General features: G+C 51.2%; 1 pseudogene; it reads left to right on the top strand.

The window, feature by feature from the left end:
• The window catches only part of LOC120403218, a 44644-nt pseudogene extending 34216 nt beyond the window's left edge, over nucleotides 1-10428 (top strand).
• The last annotated feature ends 9532 nt before the right edge of the window (nucleotides 10429-19960 follow it).

The following is a 19960-nucleotide window of genomic DNA, read 5'->3' on the forward strand; positions in this document are numbered from 1 at the left end:
AAGATCACTAACCAGGGGTCTCCTCTCCTGCATTGTGCTCACTGGAGACGGACTGCTGGGTCTGGCTACACCCCTCCAGAGTGGAAAAGAGCTCCTGACTCACCATGGTACGGGACGACCCTGATGTGGGATCCACAACGTCCTCCAACTTGAACTTCTTGTCCACAACTTCATCCTCAGGGTTAGGTTCACTTTCCATTGCCTCCCGTCCCACCAACGAGTCCATGGGGCTCTTGGCAATGGAAGTGGGGTCACCACTGAAGATGGTGCCCAACTCCTTGTAGAAGCAGCAGCTCTTGGGCACAACACCGGAGTGAGGGTTTGTCTCCCTCGCCTTCTGGTGCACCTGCCTCAGCTCCTTTATCTTCGCTCTGCACTGCACCGTGTCCCGATTTGTAGCTCTTCTCACAGAAGCCATGAGAAATGTGCCCATGGGTCTTGAAGTTCCTATGACTGGAGCGGAGCTAGGACTGGACAGACTCCTCTCACCATAAGGCTTCCTGCCTGTCTTGGCACCGCACTGCCCATGCCCTGGAAACAGTCAGCAAGTCTGGTTCCTAGGTGGGGGGAGGAGGCAGGAGGCTCCACATACCTATCTCGCCCTCAGGCACCAACCCCCTCAGCGGTGCTGGAGCTGGTGCTCAGGGAAGGGGCAGTGCATGGAGCCCTGTGCCCCCCCCCACCCAGGAGCTGGACCTTCTGGCCGCTTCCAGGGTGCAGGGTGGTGCCAGCCAGAACAGACAGGGACTAGCCTGCCTTAGAGCGGCAGCATTGCTGACTGGACTTTTAATGGCCCAGTCGGTGGTGCTGACAGGAGCCGCCAAGGTCCCTTTTCCACCGGTTGTTCCAATTGAAAACCGGACACCTGGTCACCCTATCAGGAAGGACATTGTGGGACACCTCCAGGAGGCCAATTATAGCGACATAACCAAGCGCAGTCTTTACACCGGCACTTTGTCAACAAAACTTTGCCATGAAAAGCTCTGTGCCTCTCGTCGAGGTGGTTTTCTGTTGTCCGCAAAACACGAGAGTTTTGTCGCCAAAAGTCACATTGCAGTGTGTGAACCTCCACTGTTTTGCGGACAAAAGCTGCCTTTAGTAGAAAAAAAACTACTGTGTAGACAAGGTCTTAGTATAGTGTGTGTGTGTGTGTGTGTGTGAGAGAGAGAGAGAGACTGCTGCCCCCTGCTCAATAATGGCACAACGACAGCTCTGTTGCTCCCTTCTCTGCCCCCCGGCACCTCCACTAGCAGAGCTGCGTGTCCATAACCCGTCTCCCTGTGGTGTTGTGAGCACATCCAGGCTGGGTGGGAGGCTCTGGGGAGGGAGGAGGCCTGGCCCCATTGCAGAGAGCAGCTGGGTGATGGTTCTGTTCCCCCCATGGCAGGTCCCGGCCAGTGCTCAGAGTCGGGGTCTCCATCAGCTTCCAGCCCCCAACCATCCCCACCTCGGCCTTCGACTGCCAGGGGCAGGAGCAGCTCAACACGGAGGCCAGCAGGGCAGAGGTCTGCTTCACCGTCACTAAGAGCACCAAGGACAGCCTAGGTCAGACCAAACCCACCCCCTGCTCCCCTCCCCCCTGAGCCAGCCAGTCCCCTGATCTGGGGATGGATCAGAGCCAGCGCCCCCTAGTGGGGAAAGGCCTCATGTCCCATTTCCCCTTGAGGTTCCTGTTCTCAATTTCTCTATCCCTCGTTTCCTCTCCCCTGTAGGCAACAATATCTCCGGCACCATCCAGTACAGCCTGGCCCTGGACCCCGGGCGGACGAAGATCCGAGCCACCTTCAACTCCACCGGCCCCGTCCTGAGCAGGGAGCTGCGGCTCGGCATCGAGACGAGATGTGAGACGTACCGGATAATGTTACCTGTGAGTGTGTGTGTGGGGTCCTGTCTCCTTTCCCCCCCACTGTGTCTTCCCCTCGCTCCCAAATCACCCAGAGAACAAACCTCTCTCCTGGTTGCACCCAGCCCCCACCCCCCCGCTTACCCTTCAGGGTCCCAATGTGTCACTCTGTCTCCCCAGCTCTGTCCAGAGGACACTGTGACCCCCATCACCCTGCATCTCAACTACACCCTGACGGGGGAGCCCATTGCTGCTGCCGGCCGCCTCACACCTATCCTGAGCGAGGACTCTGTGCCAGTGTCTGCAGACTCGGTAAGGTGCCAGAGCCAGGCCGCATGCTGGGTCTACTGCAGGGATCGAACCAGTGACCGTGGGGTTTGAAAACAGAGTCTGGAAATTAAGAGGCAACAGCAGCCTCCAAAACCCCTTTACACAGTGTAGCCGCTAGAGGGCAACAAAGATGGATGCTGAATTTGCCTTGGTACCACTAGAAGTGTGAAACTGCTGCTGGGCAGAGAGTGAGGAGGAAGAGTGTTTCTCGGGGGTGGGGGGGCTGATGATGGATTTAGCTGTCCCCCTGTGCAGGGGACTGGCAGGTGGGTCCCTGGGTCATTCTGGCAGGTGGTGCTGCAGCCCCCTCCCCACCCACTCTGATCCTACTCCCCTGGATCTCCCCCCAGCTCCCGTTTCAGATGGACTGTGGCCCGGATGACCGCTGCGATGACCAGTTAGAAATCTCCTTCAATTTCTCTGGGTAAGTCACTGAATCCTCCCCTAAAAACACCTACCACTGTGGGACCCATCTGGCTTGATCACGCCTCAGATCTTCAACGTCCAGCTGGAGATGTTGCCAGATGTCCAGTGCTGATGGATCCTGGGTGGGGGGTGTGAAGGGTTGCGCCCCCGCCCCCCCACTTTGGGCTGCCCCTTGATGTACTGGGGTACCACTGAGCCTGCCGGTTCCACCAGCTTGGGCTTCCTATCACTGTTCTGCTGAGCCAGGCCCTCCAGCCTCCAGCACACACCCAGGTAGGGACAGACCCAGCTGCAGAAAGACACAGACACTGAAATCAGCTCTGCATGGGACGACTCAGCTCGGGAACTGCCCAGCACTTAAATACACAACCTCAGGAGTGTAAACCCAAAATTATATTGTCTTGCACTGCACAGAAAACTGTACAGCGTAAGCTCATGAAAATCGCCCCCTCCCTCAATGTGGAGGATGATCTGCATAGCTTTTTGCCCCTCAGTTATGAATTACACAAACTGGTTTAGAGAAAACAAGCACAAGGATAATGACTACAAAGGATTGATTTTAAGTGATTATAAGGCATAGAAAACAGATCAAAGCAGATTACTGAGCAAATAAAACAAACTCGCAAACTACGCTTAATACACGAAAGAAACTGGCTACAAGTGGTAATTTCTCACCCTAAATGTTTTTTAAGCAGGTAGCAGAGTTTCTTGTAGACAAACCGCTCTTGCTTGCAGCCTAGATCCCCAGATATTCCTGTCACAGGCCAGACACCTTCTAGCCGAGGTCCAGTCCTTTCTTCCCCAGATCACTCTTAGGTATTTTCAGCAGCATCTTGGGCAGGGATTCAGTGGAGATCCGGCCCTGATAAACTCACTTCCCTGCCTTATATAGGATTTAAATGTGGCGGGAATCCTTTGTTTCCCTGTTTGATTCGCACGCCCTGTTTGTGAGAAAATACTAGTATTCTAAGATGGAGTCCAGTACCAGGAGTCATGATTACATGACCCTGCAGTGTCAAAGCAGCCATAAATACTCCAGAAGACTTCACAGGAAGGTGGCAGATTAGCATCTTCAAAGTCCTACTGTTCTCCCTAATGTCAGATTGACTAATCAGCCAGACTGATTGTATTTTGTCTGGTGGGTGTTCCGCAGGTGCAAACCCACTTGTAATTGTTACCTAGTCAATATTCCTAACTTCAGATACAGAAATGATACATGCATAGAAATAGGACAATCACATACAGTAAATCATCACTTTTCCAATGATACCACATGGGACCCATCTTGCATAAAATACAACTTAGTTATGCCATATTCATATCACAACAATATCTCTGTGAAGAATACGGGCGTAGTGTCACAGGATGCACTGCTGTGGGGAAGATGCACTGCTGGAAGCTCACAGCACTGGGGTCCCCAGCTGGGCACTGCCAGAGGAAGTTCACAGAGCAGCCAGGGCACTGCCCTGAGGAAGTTCACCTTTCTCCCCTTAGCTTGAGCACCCTGGTGGTGGGGTCACCCTGAACTCAACACCACCGTCTCCATCCAGAATCACGGGGAGAATTCCTACAGCACCACGGTGCAGTTCTTCTACCCGGCCGCGCTGTCCTACCGCCGGGTCCTGCTGCTCCAGGTACCCCAACGCGCACCGGGCATGAGGGGCAGGCACTGCAGGGGGCTCCGTGCTGCAGGGAGTGGACAGGGATCTCAGCAGGAGGCACTATGCTATAGGGAGTGGGCAGGGGGCTCTTCAGGGGTGCTGAGCTGTAGAGGTGAGTGGAGGGCTTGGTAGGGAGTGCTGAGCTGCAGGGAGTGGGTGGGGGGCTCGGCCGGGGGTGCCGAGCTGAGGGGGGCTAGGCCGGGGCACTGTGGGCTGCGTCTCTCACTGGCTGGTCCCCTGTGCTCAGTCTAACAGGACCGTGGCTGTTAAGTGCAGCTCGGCCGTGGGCTCGGAGGAGCAGACTCAGAGGAACAGCACCTGCCACATCAACCACCCCATCTTCTGGAGTGGAGCTGAGGTAAGGACAGGCCCTGGCCTCAACCCTGGCCTGTGAACTCCCCAGGTGTGAACTAGGGTTTCCAGGTGTCCTATTTTCTAAGGGAACACCCGGTTGAATAGGAACCCTGGCAGCTCCGATCAGCACCGCTGACCAGGCTGTTATAAATCTGGTTGGTGGAGCAGCGAGTCTAAATCAGGCTCCCTTCCAGCCCTGGCTCCTCGAGGCTCCGGGAAGTGGCTGTCATGTCTCTGCAGGGGTGATGAGGGAATCGCCGTGTGCTGCCCACACCCCAGCACCGGCACTGCAGCTCCCTTTGGCTGGGAACCGTAGCAAATGGGAGCTGTAGGGGTGGCGGCTGTGGACTTTCACAGCACGCACTGCACAGAGCTGCCTGCCTGCACTTCTGCCTAGCAGCCCGTAACTTCTGGGAGCAGCATGGAGCCAGGGCAGGCAGGAAGCCTGCCTTAACCCCACTGTGCTGGTGACCTGGAGCCGCCTGAGGCCAGCGGAGCCCGGTGGAGCCCAAACCCTAACCCCTCCTGCACCCCAGCCCCTGCTCCAGGTTAGAACCGTCTCCTGCACCCTAACTCCTTCCCAGACCCTGCACCCCCACCCACACCCCAACACCCTGCCCAGCCCTGAGCCCTCTCCCACACCCTGAACTCCTTTTTCCTGGCCCCACCCCAGAGCCCGCATCCCCAGCTCCTTCCCCAGCCCAGTCAAAGTGAGTGTGTGGGGCAGAGAGCGAGCCACTGAGGTGGGGCTGGAGTGAGTGGCTGCAGGGCCTACGAGAACGGGAGGGGCAGAGGAGGGGCCTTGGGGCAGGGGCGGGACAAGAGTGTTTGGTTTTGTGCCATTAGAAAGCTGGTAACCCTAGTGTGAGCCCAGCTGGGAGCAGAGAGGGCAGTTCCTGGGGTCAGCCCAGGCCGTGACAAGGGATGTGCTGGGGAAAGCGCCTGGGAGCCCGGTGAGTCAGTGCAAACAGAGCCCTGAGGTCACTCCGGGGCTGGGGTCAGGTCCTGCCGGGGCTGCAAACCAAGGGCCAGACTTGGGGGGCTGGAAATCAGGCCTCACTGGGGCAGAGAGGGGAGGGGCTGTCCCTTAATGGGATGGTTAATGGAGTGTTGTCATGGCATGAAGCGGGTTGAGGTCTGTGGATCCCAAACCGGATTAGCGCTGTCTGTGGCCAGGGGCAGGGTCGTGTTAACACCTTTGCCTCCCTGGGCCCATTTATTCCATCTAAGTTCATACAACAGCCCCCCTGATCCCCTGTGTCTGCCCCGCCCCCGCAGTCTTTGGCAGTTCCCCAGGCCCTGACACTCATCCCACGGTGTTTTCCAGGCCGTTTTCGTCACCACCTTCGACGTCTCCTCTGAGGCCGACCTGGGGGACAGGCTGCAGATCACGGCCAATGTCAGCAGGTGATGGGGCTGGGCAGGGCCGGGGGGTGGATTAGGGTTTTTTGGGGCCCCTGGGCCAGAGCAAATGGGGGCCCCTCCCAACCTCTTCTCTCTGCATTCCCTCCCCGCACCCCTGTTCTCCCAGCTTTCCACCCGGGGAGCTGGGCGGGGCTCAGGGAGCAGCAGGAGAGCCGGGCAGGCGGAGCGGGACGGGACACAGGGCCACCCATTTTTCCAGGGGCCCCTAATTGGCTGGGGTCCCTGGGCAGAAGCCCCATTGGCTAATCCACCACTGGGGGTGGGGGCAGTTGGAGGGGGCCGTGCACAGAGCAGGGCCAGGCAGAGGCCTGTGGTGCAGCCTCCCTGCACAGTTACCTGCCTGCGTCTCCTCACATCTCTCCCCTTTGCCCTCCCCTCCCCCCAGTGACAATGGCGGCCCCATCACCGAGCGCATGATGCACCGGGCGGAGCTGCCGGTCAAGTACGGCATCTTCATCATCCTCACCAGGTAGGTCAGTGCGGAGATGGGGGGGGAGCGCCCCCTACTGGGCCCCCTGTTCCCTGCAGCACAGCACCCCCATGCAACACCACTCAGCAGCCCCATCCATCACACTCTCGTCTCTCTCCTTCCTTCCATCCTTTCCTCCCCCAGCCTCGAGGAGTCGACCACGTACGTCAACTTCTCCGCCGAGGAGGCAGGGACAAGTGTGCCAGTGACACATCGGTACGAGGTGAGGCTGGTGGCACAGAGTGTGAGGGGGGAGATGGGTCTCAGAGCAGCTTCCAGTGAGTTTCCCAGGTACTAGAGCCCCCTAGGGCCGCCAACTTTCAATTCGCATAAAACTGAACACTCCTGCCCTGCCCCTGCCCTGAGGCCCCTCCCCACACTCACTCCATCCCCCCTCCCTCCATCGCTCACTTTCACCAGTCTGGGGCAGGGGTTTGGGAGAGGGTGAGGGCTCCAGCTGGGGGTGCAGGCTCGGGGGTGGGGCCAGGAATGAGGGGTTTGGGGTGAGTGAGAGGGCTCCAGGCTGAGGCAGGGGGTGGGTGCCGGGGGTCTGGGCTGTGGGCTGGGTATGTGGTATCCAGGAGGGGCCAGGAATGAGGAGTTCAGGGTGTGGGAGTGGGCTCCAGGTTGGGGAAGGGGTTGGGGTGTAGGGGCTGAGGGCTCCAGCTGGGGGTGTAGGCTCTGATCTAGAGACAATGATTAGCTGTTTGGGGTACAGAAGGGGACTCAGGGATGGGGAAACAGGGTTGGACTGTTGGGGGGTTGGGATCCCAACGGCACTTTCCACAGCTCCCAGAAGCGGCCGCCAGGTCCCCGCAGCCCCTAGATGATTGGACAGCCAGGAAGACTCCATCAGTAGCCCTCGTGCCTACAGGTGCCAACCCTGCCGCTCCCATTGGTCGCAGTTCCTGGCCAATGGGCGCTCTGGAGCCAGCCCTCAGGGCAAGGACAGCGCTCAGAGCCTCCCTGGCCACCCATACATCTGCGGGCTGCAGGGACCTCGCAGCCGCATCCAGGAGCTGCGTGGAGCTGGGGCAGGCAGGGAGCCATCTTAGCCCCAGTCCCCTCCTGCGCCGCTGAACCACCTGAGTCCCTTTTCGACCAGGCGTTTCAGCCAAAAACCGGATGCCTGGCAACCCTAGAGCCACTTCTGCGAGGGATCCCTGTGTGTACAGCCCCAGAGCCCCTCCCCAGAGGCAGAACTGCCTGACTGGGATCTAGTGCATTAAAGCACAGAGGGGGAGGGGTGGGCAGGGAGCCAGGACTCCTGGGTTCTATCCCAGCTCTGGCAGGGCAGTGAGATCTGAGGGTTAGAGCGGGGGTTGGGGATCAGAGCTCCTAGGTTCTCTTCCTGCAGTGCCCTATGGTGAGTCTGTTTCTTTCAGGTCAAGAACCTGCGGCAGCGAAGCGTTCCCATCTCGGTCACGTTCCAGTTCCCCGTGGAGCTGAGCGGGGTCCGGGTGTGGGACGCCTCTGAGGTCGTCCCCTCCAAGGTACCTGCCTCTCCCTGCCCGTGTGTGTGTGAGATAGGCCTAGTGACGCCTGCTCTGCTCGACAGCGGCCCCTGCTGGGACAGGCTGCCTAGTGGGGATAGGCCACATGTTCCCCCGACTCCCCACAGCCAGCCACTCCCCTGCCCTGGTGCTGGATTGTAGCCAGCGCCCCCTAGAGGGGAAATGCCCCATGTCCCCTTCCCGACCCTATTAACATCATGTCTCTCTCCCTCCATAGCCCCAGCTGGCTCAGTGCATCAGTGAGGCTGAAACGCCCGGTTCGAAGGACTTTGTGAAGCAGATGAGCGAGCGCCCCCTGCTGGTGAGTATAGGCTGATGCGGGTCCCAGCAGCCCCTTCCCCTCTGCACTAACACACACAGCGAGTGGGATGCTGGGCTGGGTGAGGGACCCCTGCTATAAACAGACCCAGACCCTCATGGCCATGCTGAGCCCCTGCACACCCCCTGCCTCACCCGGCGATATCCTTCCACCCCCAGGACTGCTCTGTGGCCACCTGTAAGAAGATCTGGTGCAGAATCGCCTCCCTGGAAATGCAGCAGCCACTGGAGTTCATGATCAAAGGGAACGTCAGCTTCCAGTGGGTCTCCCAGGTACGAGAGCTGCCTCTGCCTCCCAGCACCGGGCAAGAGATCTCCCCAAGTGAACGGCCCCTGAGCCCCTCCCCAGAGGTGGCTGCATCTCAGTGCTGGGCAAGGGATTGCCCCTGTGTGAACAGCCTGTAAATTGCTCTGGGTCCCCTTGGGACGATGCTCTGGGCTGGTTTGTGTCATTTCCGGTCAGGGACGGTGAATTTCTCTGTTCCAGACTCTGCAGCAGAAAGTGAGTCTGGTGAGCGAGGCCCGGATTGAATACGAGGAGGAGAAATACACCCAGAAGGAGGGATTCATCCAGCGCCAGGTACCAGAGTGACTGTGCCCGGGATAAAGAGAGCATCGGCTAGTGGTTAGAGCTGGGAGCCAGGACTCCTGGGTCCTGTTCCTGCTCTGGGAGGAAGTGGGGTCTGGTGTGTTAGAGCAGGGGCGGGTGATGGTGCCAGGACTCCTGGGTCCCCATCTCACAGCTCCTCTCCCCCAGGTGCAGACGGTGGTGGAGCGCTCCGAGGTCTATAACTACCTGCCCATCATCGTGGGCAGCAGCGTGGGGGGCCTGGTCCTGCTGGCTCTCATCACCGCAGCCCTCTACAAGGTGAGTGGGGCAGGGCTTGGACCCTTCCCCCACAGCCCATCACTCTGGGGGCGGGGCTTGTTCTCCCAGCTGGTGGGGGAGGAACAAAGGTTTTTTCTTCGGAGGTTCCCACAGCTTGTCCCTCCTGCTCCTCCACCATGAGCCTGTGTCTGTCTGGCTCTCACCATCTCCCTTCTCTGTCTCCTTCCAGCTCGGTTTCTTCAAGCGCCGGTACAAGCAGGCGATGGAGGACACTGTGAAGGGCGAGGGCCTGGCCCAACTCAGAGCGCCACTGCTGGCAACCCCCCTGCTTCCGATGCCCCCAAACAATAGCCCCCCATGCGCCAATGCCCCCAGCTTCGCCTCCCTCTGGGTTGCTCCAGATCCACCCCCGCCCCCTTATGTTGCCACCTCCAAGATGCAGAAAAATTGGTCACTGGCCACCGTCCCACCAACAAAACACGTCCTAGTGCCAACTAGAGCCAATCGTTACTCAGATTAGGCCTAGCCGAATTCTCTTTGTCTTTTTATAATTTTGATGGAGAACACTGAAGTTTATTTTAGGTATTTTTTAAAAGTTCCATCAATTTAAATTTTGATGTGAAAAATTATGGGTTTTAAGTATCTTTTTCCCCTGTTTTTATCAATTTAAATTATCCCAGTTGTAGGAATTTGTCTGTGTGTGGAGGGGTTCGGGCAATATCTGGAGGTCAGACAATGATTTAATGGCAGTAGAGGTTGAGATTAAAAAGTTAAAGCTTTATAACTATGCTGGGAAGGATGGATTTTTCTCAGAAAATGTATTCACCACGCGCACACAAGCTGCTGGCAAAATATTTCCATTGCTAATAATCAAAATTTGCAGATAAGCGAAGTAAGAATAATGCTGCTTGAGAACTTATTAGAGTTAAATTTGAGGAAATTGACTTTGTATATTTTGACATGTGATGTTAATAATTTGTGTTTGAATAGTTATAAAGTTTGACCTTTTTAAAATGAACGTCTGTTGTCATTAGAATTAAGGTTTGATCCCCACAGGAATTTTCCACAACTGAAAATTTAAATCAATAAAAATTGAAAAAAAAATGGTTAGAAATAAACATTGATACTGTCTGTGGAAGTTACTTAAAAATAGCATTCCGCCAAGCCTATTTATAACCTTTAAAACCACAAATTGTCAACATCACATGAAAATGTACAAAGTAATTATCCTGAAAGCTGCCCCAAGGACACCGGCATGGCCACAGTTTTCTACACAGTGAGGTGGGTCTTTAATAAGCTCGCCAGGAGCGTTGTTTGTTCTTTGTCTAGATTAACATTTGGACTGTTATCGCCGGACACGTTGTGCCATTGGTTTGTACCCGTGTGCGGTGAAACTGATGGTTGCTGACAATTACCACTAAAAATCTCATTGTCCCGAGCCTACTTAAAACGCAGTATGAGCAGGCAACGAAAACGACCACGAAAACCCCAAGCTCCTCTCTGTGTATTTCTACGTTCTGTTAGGGAATGACAGATCCTCGGAGCTGCCTGTTCTCCTACCCCAGTGTGGAAGTAGAGAAAAGGATAAAGGGAATTTGAACGCAGATATCTTAACTTCTAGGAATAAAGTAAGAGTCAGGCTAACACTAGCTCTAATAACACGCGATTTCAAGGCAGGGCCTAGGCAAGTGGAAAGCGAATAGGAAAAAACTGTAAGAGATACTGTTTTTTGACCTTGTGTTCGATAAGAATGGAATACAGACTCTAGCAGGAACTGCTGAGAAAAGTAAGATATCAGAAGGAATCTGTATAAACAAGATGCGGTTGTTGATTATTATTGTCTGTACCAAAAGGTATAAATGCTTGCCCTACTTGTTTATCTAATGGCGACCTGCCTGGGACGGGGGAAACCCTGTGCGGGTGTACTCTCCCCTTGCAAGTGTCAGGAAAATAAACTGTCTCTGACTTGTTGCAACCAACCTGAGAGTGAAGACTCTGTTTTCTTCCACAATTTTGGTGCCGTGACTCGGATGGCAATGCCCGACTGAGACAGCGACAACTACTACGGACTGTTCCTTTTTGAACCCCAAGGCACCAATCAAGAGGTAAGAGACCTTTTGAAATCTCTACTGGGGTGTCAGAGGAGGACTGCCTATGGGGATGTCTGTCCCTTTAAGGTTTACGCCATCCGAATTTATTGATTTTGCAACAAGATCAGATGCAGAGCGGTTCTGAGGAATTTGTTGCTGCCTCCAATTAAGGTGAGTTATTGCACTTCTGAGGAATAACTTTTGCCACCCTCAGTAAGGTTAATGCACCGGTGCTGAGGGGTTTTTGCCACTTCAATTAAGGGAAAGTTCGATTGAGTCCGGACATAAAGAATTAAGGTTTAAGGTTATTGTTAAATAAGATTCATCTAGATATGGGGAATGAATGTGTGTGCGTGAATGAATGAACGGGGTATGAGCCGCTGACCAGGTCTAAGACTTAAGCTGACTCCAGCCACCCCAGGGCTACCCCATGTGGGAGTTCTGAAAGCAAGGGGGGGTCAGCTGAACCTTGTGACCCAGCGGAGAGGTTTCCCACTAGTCGGTGGAACCCCGTGACCCAGTGGACCCTTTTTCCTGTGAGAGAGTAAGATTTTTCGTTTAGCTTATGAGCTGCTGACCTAGCGGACAGGGCACACCCCGGTGTGATTGGAAAATGGGGGAGGGACAGACAGTCTAAGAATTCTCCCACACTGTCAAAGGGAACCCCTGCATACTATATGTATGTGCATTATGGTCCTAGGACCTGCAGGTATTTAGAACATTGGAATTTTTACACACATGATAATCCATCTAAACAATTGCCACTAGAAGGTACCTTTGATCTAGATAAAATCATATACCTCAGAGGAACCCTAACATCACCAAAAGCCTCTAACACACAGTGGGAGCAATTTGTCTATTTGTGGGAGGAAGCTACAAAGATACTCCATGAGTCTCGAGTGCGGCGTCTGAAGGACTCCCAGGAATAATTAAAAAACTCAAGTACAAGATTTGAAAACTAAATGCAAAGCATCCGGATGCCTCCCTACCCAAACCACTTCATCAACCCCCTCAGCTCCTTTATATCCCCAATTAGTTAAGGCTGAAAGGGAGGCAGGAAAGGAACGGGTTAATCTGAAAATTCAGCTTGGCCTAGAGATAGAGAGAAATCTGCTCTGCGTTCAAGGTCAAGAATCAACACAGTCTGTCTTGCTCTCCATGCCAAGAACCAAAAAACCCAGCTGGCTGTGAAAAATATAGACAGAGGCAAAACAAAGGCAACACAAGTTCCAGGACTGAGATTACATTTGAAAAGGTTGGCCGCCCGGTGAGACTCAACAGTCTGCCTTTGCGACCCTGGAGCCAGTGTCGTTTGGGGATGCTGAAGAAGCCACAGGCAGCCGGCTTGGACTGGAATACTGAGCAAGAGAGACCCCAGGGTGAAAAAACCCAAGAGCAGAAGCAAGTTGGAGATTTTTTGCAGCGTACCTCTGGACAACCTGTGCACAGGATAACCTCCCGTCTACCTCTCTCTCTCTCTCTACTACCCCCGGGCTGGGCCAGCCCGGGCAGCGTGTTTGTGATTATGAAAAAATAAAAAAAGGTTGGAGGTGGGTCTACCCCGGTCGTAGCAGGACCAGGCAGTAAGAGGAGTTGGGGGAAAGGGAAGAGATATGTACCTGACAGCTAGAGAAAACTGAACAGTTAAAATGCCAATTGGCCGTATGTTCTGTCCAGGTGGCAAGCCTATGGGCATGGGGAATTTAAACCCCTGGAACAATAATTTGAATGGTAAAATTTGAGTTGATTGGGATGTCGTTTTGGGGAAATAAGCAAGTGATTTAAGGAAACAGTAAGAAGTTAACGCTGTAGTTGCTGGAGGGAATTATCAGTTGGATTTTGTAAAAAACGCTAAAAAGAACAAGAATTCTTGGTTTCTTTGCAGCCATTCTGAAGGAAAACTGGGCCCTTTTCCAAAGAAATGTCTGTAAATAAATCCAGGCAAAGAGATTATTTAATTAAAATCATTTGACTATGAACACTTTTGTTGGATTAGAAAAAACATACTGGGTGTCTATTGGAATTTAACCACCCCAAATGAATGAAAGGACTGTCAAGGAAAAGAACATGTGTGGTGTATATTGTAAAAGGGGTGAGGAAGATGCAAATATGCAATGCTACTTAATTAAACTCCTATTAGGCTCCAAGGGGCTACAATAGGTGGTGTGTTTTTAATTGTGTCCCTTTTAAGTAAAAGTTTAACCTGTGAATGGCTCTGGATCTGAAAGCGAGCCAGAAAGCGTCTGTGTGCTAATGCAAATTACCTAATTGATAAGGTAGAAGCCACTGAAACCTGGCCTGCCTATGAAACAAACACAGAAAAATATGGGGGTAATTCCTCTGTTTTGCCTGCAATCAGCAAGGGTATTTGTATAAGAAAGAAATATTTTAAACAAGGACTGATCGCCCCAGAAGGGGTAGAAATATGTTTTTGTCTTTTAGAAAATTAGAGAAAGCTAATGCCAGCGGAAGAGCAATCCAACATACCATGCATTTACTGGCACAAGAGAAACTGTGTTCTGTGTCCTTGTGGTATTTTGTCTTATGGCTAGAATTGTTGTGTTTAGTTTTCTACAGGACAGCCTAGTTCAAAACCAAATGGAAGGGTTAGAGCTAAACGCGGATACTTTTTTATCCAACTTGGAATACAAAGTGGTTTGGATACTATCAGAAAATATTAAGGTTTTAATATACGTGACCGAGGCTGCGCCACAAGCTGAGAAATGTTCTTGGAGTGCTGCTGGGTGCACTTTACACCCTGATCACCTTTGGTGGTCCCTGGATGGCCGACTGGTTACGCCTCAGGTGCTCTTGCCCTATTTGCTCGGGTGCACCACTGGAGGGCACACGTGTGGAAATGGGGGATGATTGCTGCAGTTAACGAGATTGGTATGCACCTAATTTTGATCTTCCTGGTTGTTGGGTGTTTTCCATCTCTGTAATCTTAAATCTGCTGTTTTTCTTCCTGCTTGCCTTGCTATTTTGCAGGCCTGTGCAGCTGGATTTCTTTCAGGCACATTCAAGCCCCCGTCTTTCTCAGCTGTCAGACAAGTCTCGGCTATGAGCAGTGTCCTTGGGCGGGAGCCAGTGTCTTGTCTTCGGACTGAGTTTACTAGCTGCAGTGTTGAATTCATTCGTTCTCTGCTGCTTCTTTCTTCTTCTTCTTCTCTTCCCCGCCCCGGCCTCTCATACCTGCAAAGGAAACTTCCACTTTCCACTCACACACCTTTGACCCTCCCCAAAATGCTTTGCAATGCTTGCAACAGGGTTGGCCACATACAGTGCTGATTTGCCTTTCCTGGAGACTCACTGAGGGAGGAGGGTCAGCAACACAATATTGGAAAAGCAGTTAAAGCTAGAAAAGCAGCACATCCCTTGGGGTCCTTTTGTAAATATTCAGATTGATTTTATTCAAATGTCTAAATGATGTTACTATGAGTATATGTTAGTATTTGATGTTTTCAAGCTGGGTTGAAGCCTTCCCCTGCAGAAGGGCAGACACCAAGTCCGTTGTGAAAATTTTGCTTAAGGATTTCATTCCAAGGTTTGGCATACCTGTGAGTATCAACAGTGATCGTGGTTGTCATAAACAGATAGTTAAGGGTTAATGTCTCTTTTACCTGTAAAGGGTTAACAAGCTCAGTGAACCTGATGGACACCTGACCAGAGGACCAATCAAGGGACAAGATAATTTCAAATATCTGCGGAGGGAAGTCTTTGTTTGTGTTCTTTGTTTTGGGGGTTGTTCTCTCTTGGGATTAAGAGAGGCCAGACGTACATCCAGGCTCTCCAAGCTTCCTGAAATATTTCCTTCTATTCAGTATAGTGAGTATTAGCAAGGCAGATTAGTTTTGTGATTAATTTCTGTATTTGCAAATGTGTGTTTGCTGGAGAAATATCTTTATTTCTGTTTGCTGTTACTTTTGATTATTCTGAGAAAGGGGGGGCAGGAAGTCCCTCTAGGTTTATAAAATAGACCCTGTAATATTTTTCATCCTGGTGTTACAGAGATAGTGTTACTTTCTTTCTTTCTTTTAATAAAATCTTTCCTTTTAAGAACCTGATTGATTTCTTCCCTTGTTTGGAACCTCCGGGGAAGAGGAGGGGGGAAAGTGAATCCCTCTTTGTTTTGATTCAAGGAGTTTGAATCAAGGTGATCTCTCCCGACGGCTAAGGGAGGGGGAGGTGGGGGAATGGGCTATTTCCCTTAGTGTTAAGATCCAAGGAGTTTGGATCGGTGTTCCCCCGGGAAAGTTTTGGGGGAACAGGGAGTGTGCTAGACACTGGAATTTCTAGCTGGTGGCAGCATTACCAGCTCAAAAATAGAATTTAGTTTAGAGGAGCCCATGCAGGTCCCCATCTTGTGGATACTAAAGTTCCAAGTGGGGAATAAACCTATGATAGTGGTACTCATTTTACTGGCCAGATTGTAAACAACTGAATTGTCGAGTAAGCACTGAATTAGTTACAGCACATTCTTTTTGTTTAAATTAGTATGTACACACCTACATGTGTTAGAACACCCCAAAAACCCTTATTAAGTAATAAAAACAGTCATTCTGTTAGTAAACCCACACTACCTATTGTGCACAGCATGACGCATATCACACAGACATTTTGACCTTGAAAACATATTTCTTTGCAACAATCTGTTGCCACAAATATCCCTGACAAATCTCCCGGCAATTCTCAGGGGAGGGGGGAAGGGGTCATAAGCCAGGGCTTGTTTATGCAGGTGGGAAAGGCAGGGAGGAGGACATAACATTTCTTTTACCTTCTTTCACACAAAGGGAATTATTCGACAGCTACATTTCTCATGCAGCTGCATTCTTATTCATTTTTACAAGCAACGGGCAAGGGAAAATATGGCAACTTATTTATTAAACAAAGAACTACAGCCTTCTTACGCCTTTGCCCCCCAGTGCCATGTCAGAACATTAGCAGCTTCCCATGTCTGTTTGTTAACCCTAACATATACCAACACTCCTCCACTCTCTTCAAAGCAGGGCCCAGGCACTCCTCCTTCTCGCACACTGAATGGAGAGGCATTCAGTCTGGAGGCCCTGGCTCCAGCTAGCCTGATAGCATGATCCATGGATCATGATCCATGGATCATGCTACGAGTAGAAAGAGAAGGCAGTTTGTTGGTGCCACTAGGCATGACTCTAGGTAACTCAGGAGGGTGGAAAACCACAGTGTCAATGAAGCCTCTCTGTAGTAGGCCTGAATAAACCAAAGCGTTTCCATGTTTGAGCGTTAATCGACCTAACAGGCCAGCAACAGAGAATGGTTATCAGTTGCAACACCTGTACTAGAAGGTAATAATGAGGCCTGCTATAATGAGGCCTGCTTGCTCCTGGCTAAGGGGCAAAATAACAGATCAAAGATAGTAAGACAAGATAACGGTTCACAGAAGAGTTACTAACGAGCTAGATTGGTGGTTGCCAAGTATGACTTAACTGCTTAATGTAATTGCTACTGCAAAGTGTATTTGCTACATGGTGTTAGCCAAAAGGGCTCGTTTCCCCCTGGAGCTTACCTAATTACACCAAGGAGGCACGGAAGACCAGGAAGACGAGTACCATTAGCTTTATTGATCGATCAGCTGAGCGGGTGTTCTCGTCCCGGCTAGTGCCCGAGAGAGACACACCTTTCATGGCCAAGCGGCCTACCTTTATAGCCGGTAACAAACAACTTAGCCTACGTTTGTCTACGTCATTTGGTTGACCTATAGACCCTGTACATGTATCTATTAGGGGATAATTGGATATGCAGGATACATATATCATTTTGTGGGGGCTACAAGATACATCTGTTGAGGATACATTTGTCATTCTGAAGGGGACACAAGATACATCCGTTGACCCTTTGTACTAGATACTTTGGATGCATACATGTGAACGCAGCTGCATACACTTGGGGAGCCAACATATACTTGGGGAGCCAAACAAAACTGATAAGCGAAATAGCTGACTTAGGTAGATACACGGTCTTCAGTCTAATGAGTTCTGTAAGCTTACCAACACAGTTTGGACAAGCATAACATAACTTTGGTTTACTCAGGCCTAATACGGAAAGGCTTCATTAGCACTATGATTTTCCAACAATGGGAATGAAAGGTCGGGGGAGAGGGGGAGATAGAAGAGGCTTAGCTAAAGTTATGGATAAAAAGAGAAAAGCTGTTTGTAGTGGTGTGCTTGATTTGAGACGTGCCTCTCTCCTAGCATCACGCTTTGAGATCTCAAATAAACTTTGTCTGCTTCTCCACCTTGGTGTGTTTATTGGAGCGAAGCACACCGGGCAACGAACCACTGTTGCTGCCTCGGGCACTCGGTGCCGGCAACAAGTTCATAAATGGGTAAGCCACCGAATTTATAAATATGGTGTCATAAATATAAAGGGAAGGGTAACAGCCGTTATGTATGCAGTAACATAAAATCCCTCCTGGCCAGAGGTACAGAATCCCCTTACCTGTCACAGCCCAATGGACTCACAAGTGGGAGAAGGTGGTAAATCCCTCCACAGGTTTAATATGCAGCAGGTTGTAAAATCCCCAGACCCTCATTCCCTGGCTTGAGGACGCAGTTCAGGGAGTAGGGGGGTCCCCAAAACAAATTCCCTGCCTGACTAACTAAAGATGGTGCCCTCACAAATTCCACGAATGATCCTCAGGTTCAGAGATGACTCTGGACTCCTGGGTCACTGCAGAGGGGCAGATCTCTGCTGGCCGAGATCCTCGTCAGGCTGCGTCAGTCCCAGGATTTCCCCTCACCCCAAAGGGGGGTGCAGGGCTCAAGGTGCAGGTTACACAACTACACTAAAATTCAAATTGTCGTCTCCTAGCCCAGTGTCCAGACACACTTCCAGCAGGCAGCAGCCCTGGATTAGCAGCCAAAGCAGAGCTGACCATGTGGTGACTGGTCACCCCTAGGGAGCTGGGGGGTGAACTCAGCCTGGCTGGGGAAGTTTCCCAGCAAAACTCTACAAACTGAATCATCAGTGGAGAAGGAAAAACCCAGCTGAGGGATCTGCGGTCAGGTCTCTAGAGGCCAGTTCCCAGGGGGAACCCTGCATGCAGGCCTGGGACTCACCAGCTCCCCACACAGCCAGTCCTGCCTTTGCCTGGCTGGCTCCAGCCTCTCTGAAATGGCTTCTCCCCGTCCCTGAGCTCCCTGGGAGGGGCATCTCACTCCTTATTGGTTGCCTTGGCTCCCCCTCCCTGAGCTGCCAGAAGACAGAGCCCCAGGAATCTAGGTAATTTCCATGGGGGTTACACTTTTATAACACCACAACTATTACTTTTTGGCATTTTTACAACTCCCAACCATTTACTTCCTTCCAAACTTTGTAGTATTGATTTTTATAAAGGCTACTTGTAACTCTTCATTCACTTTAAATGACTTACTTGTGCATACAATTCTTTAAGGTGGTACATTTTGCCTGTAATGACGTAGCCACCTAGTAAATCCGTGCAACACAGCTGCCCTACCCTGTGCTTCCTTTACCTTGGGATTCTTTAAAAAGGCAATAAAACATTTGTCTCTCTGGTCACCCACGGACATTTCACTTAATTTTTTAAATGAAATGCAGCAGACTTCTGTCATGCTTTGTCCAAACGAACTTTTCACTAAGTATCCAAAGTACCATCTATTAAAACGTCAGAAAACCAAAAGTGTGAGAGAGGAGGCGGGCAGGAGGGGAGGCAGAGAGAGAGAGAGAGAGAGAGAGAGAGAGAGAGAGAGAAATGGGGGCCGGGAAACAAGAAGTTTGCTTTAAGGCATCTACTTGACCCTTGAGGGTCAGGTTCTTTGACTTAGGATGATTAAAATCGTCCATAGATTTTCAGCCATTCTGATTGCCAGCACGTTGTGATGATTTACTGTGCTCTGTTCTTCAGCAATTTGCTGAAAAGTTTCCACTTTGCTTTTAAGACTTGTAACCTCCTCCCCTAAACCTGACAGACCCTCACCCGGAGCCTGCAGCAAAACAGCCTTTTTCTTATCCTGGGAGCACTTGGACACCAGGGAAGCTTCCACCCACCCCTGGATGACTGGCCAATCCTGACAATCCCCAGAGGGAGACGCATGAGGACCCTCCATCTCCCCACCAGTTTATTAATAAACTTTTTAACCAGGGTTGCAGTAAAGGGCCCGTTCAAGTTCAACTTACTCATCGAATCCATGGCGAGACGTGGTGATAAGGCACAACTCTCCCCTGGGATCCTGTTCGTGATGCCAGATGTTAGAAGAAAAAGCAGATTGACCGAAAGGCGGTTGAGTACGAGCTTCTTTATTGCAATACCTGTTCCCCTCGATTCAATTGTTGGGTAAGTAGTTACAGCACATTCTTTTTGTCTAAGTGAGTATGTACACGCCTTCATCCGTTACAACACCCAAAACCCCTATTAAGTAATAAAAACACCCATTCTGTTAGTAAACCCACACTATCTATTGTGTACAGCATTATGCATATTACACAGACATTTTTACCTTGAAAATACATTTATTTGCAACAACTTGTTGCCACAAATCATCCTGGTCAGCAATTCTCAGGAGGGAGAAAGGGGCCATAAGCCAGGGCTGGTTTATATAGCTGGAAAAGGAAGGGACGGGGAAATAACATTTCTTTTACCTTTTTTTACCCAAAGGGCATTATTCGACTGCTACATTTCTCATGCAGCTGCATTCTTCTAAATTCTTAT

The sequence above is a fragment of the Mauremys reevesii genome, linkage group 4 (assembly GCF_016161935.1).
Source record: "Mauremys reevesii isolate NIE-2019 linkage group 4, ASM1616193v1, whole genome shotgun sequence".
Taxonomy (NCBI): domain Eukaryota; kingdom Metazoa; phylum Chordata; order Testudines; family Geoemydidae; genus Mauremys; species Mauremys reevesii.